This window comes from Hydra vulgaris, chromosome 05 (assembly GCF_038396675.1).
Source record: "Hydra vulgaris chromosome 05, alternate assembly HydraT2T_AEP".
Lineage (NCBI taxonomy): Eukaryota > Metazoa > Cnidaria > Hydrozoa > Anthoathecata > Hydridae > Hydra > Hydra vulgaris.
This window is the reverse complement of record NC_088924.1, coordinates 22,973,194-22,976,151: the sequence shown is the minus strand read 5'-3', so window position 1 is coordinate 22,976,151 and position 2,958 is coordinate 22,973,194.

The following is a 2,958-nucleotide window of genomic DNA, read 5'->3' as shown; positions in this document are numbered from 1 at the left end:
TGAGGTAAACGTTGGTGTTGAGGCAAACATAGAGGTTGTGGTAAATATAAATAAGGAAATAGAAGTGTTACTGTTAAAAATAAATATTACATCAAATAAAAATACTTTTAGTTTTTTTTTTAACCCTTTGCGGTCCAATGTCCCGTGCCACGGGACATCTACTATGTTCTTGTTTATACAGAAAAAATTATCTATTTAAGCTAACTTGGACATTTTACTAGGTTCAATTAGTAATATTATAGTATGTTTTCACCTTGTTAATTTTCAGTAACATTTTTTAATCGTCTAACTTTACTTAAACTCTTACAAATTTTTAATAAAAATTCATTTAAAATTGGCAAGGAAACATTATACAACTGAAGAAGTATTGAAGCCATTGGAAGAAACAAGTACTGAAAGCGACAGTGAATACACTTTTAGTGATTCTGAGACTGAATTCTCAGAGATATCAGTTGTTTTTGTAATCTTTGTGATTTTGTTGAGTAGTTTTACATTTAGATAAAAAAAATTTTACGTCTTGTATTAAGTGATTAGCACAATAAACAATTTTTTTTTCCAAAAATTTTTTGTTGGCAAATATTGCATTTATAATTGACTTTTCTCTGTCGATCATTGTTGGTGTGTTTATTCCGAACTTTTCAAGATTTAATAAACGGTTCAAAAACATCTACCGTAATATTTTGCGTATTATTTCAAATTTTCTTTCATGACGTAAATAAAATAAAGAAAGTACTAAACTTTTTTCAAAGCCTGTATTTCTCATTACTACAATTAAAATATAAGAAAGTTGAACGTTGTATCGTACGAGATCATTTGGTTTAATTCAGAATCTTTTTTATGTTGTTTTAACAGAGGCTTTGCTAATTTTATGGTTTCGGAATGAGCCATCATGCAATAGAAATCTGGCGATAGATTAAATTGGAGAATAAAATTATCTAAATCTTGTTTAAATAAATGATATAAATTATCTTTCGAAATTTTTGACGCTAAGCGTTCTCTATATCGAAAATTCCCGACTTGTTTTACATTTCTCACTGATTTAGAAGCACATCACTAAAAGAATGTTTTGCATTTTGAAGATCACAATTGATTCATACAAAATATTTTCATAAATATTTTGTGCCTTAGTACTTGTTTTCAAAAGATTTTTTATACTTGAAGCTACAGTCTATGTAGTGCGAAGTATCGATGATCAGTTTTACTGTTTCCATGTTTCAAGTCTGTTACCCCGTATTTTTCATTGCATATATAATGGATTATAGCTTTAAAACCTTTATTAATATTTTTTTAAAACACTTGTTTAATAAAATTTGCTGATGTACAATGTTTTTGGCCTGTAGTTGTTTGGTTTTTAAAATTTTATAAAAGCGTAAAAAACATTAAAAAAAATAAAAATAAGTCGCGGAGGATTGCCATACTTTTTATGAGTTTTTTTAGCAATAAAATAAGGTTGACCGTCAGTTACACTTAAAAAAACTGTGAAAAAATGGTTTTCTTCCGAATTGTCGTATTGGTATCTTTCTGAAAATTTTAACGTAAAAAAAAACTTTAACATAAAAAAACATTAGTTGCAAGAGGTTGTCATTGTTTTTTTGTTTAATTTTACTTATTTGGTATAATTGGCTAATAATAATTATAATTGAGGATTTACATTAATATCAACGACAAAAAACGACAAAACTTTCCGCGGATTAGTATTACGCACAAAAGCAGTTCAAGATACTCAAATTTTGAAGCACTGTTATTCACAGTAGCAAATGTAGGCCCTCAGTATTTAATTAACTTAACATGTGACCTAGATTTTTTCAAGTTATTTTTTACAAATGAGTTACTTGCAGATATTGTAACCGAAACTAATCGTTATGCTAAATCAAAAATTGAAAATAACGATTTGGAATCTCATTCCATTTGACATAAATGGAAAGACGTGACACTTGAAGAAATATTCATGCATACTTTGGTACTATTTTGAATATGGCTCTGAATGAAAAAATCAAGTACAAAACATTATTTTTCTTGTAATTGGCTGAACTACAAGCCATTTTTTTCAGCAGTTTTCTCTAACACTTCAGATAGATTGGATGCTGCACGCATCCCCACCATCTAATGAATTGAATAGACATGCAAGAAAATTGCATCGTGTTGAATCAGAAATAAAAAGTTCCTGTTCTAGAAATTTTGTCCCATCTTGTAACATTGCAGTTGATGAAAGTACTATTGGGTTTTTTAAACTGTGACAATTTATTTAAACTGTGGGGGTAAGGGGGTATGAAGAGGAGGGGCGCAAGCAATCTGTCTTTTCAAGATTCTGTAGTTATACATCATGTGTCTTAAAGCGATATAGCATATTCTTAAGGATTCTATAAACATACTTTAAAGGGTAAAATAACTTGTTTTTGTAGCTGAATTTCTAACATTATAATCCATTTTAAGTAAAACGAAGGTAATAACCTTTAAACAACCGAAGATTCAAACGTTTATATGGGAGATCGGTATATCTACGGCAACATGCATGGGTACGTTGTACGTAGGATTCAAATTGTTTAAACTTTATAAATACGTTAACATAAATCGAATAATATTTAGAAAAATTTCTATATAAATTAAGTTACTCAACGGATTGGTAGTATCCCACTTTTAACGTAATTTCTCGTAATTTCACGTAAGTTTTCTAAGGTAATTTATTATTTGAAAATGCTTTTTATGGTACGAAGTAAAATCTGGTCTTCAAATATAATATTTTCAAATGCCTATGTGATGCGGAAAATTTAAGAAAATAAAAAACGGTAAACATGGTTTGGTTTTGAAAAACAGTATGAGACCTGTATAAAACATTATAGCAAACTCAAGATTGCCAAAGTAACTATAGATTTAAAGCCAACAGAAGAAGAATTAGTAGCAGTAGTGACAGGATTAGTAACAGTAGTGACAGGATTAGCAAGAGTAAAAATTACTATT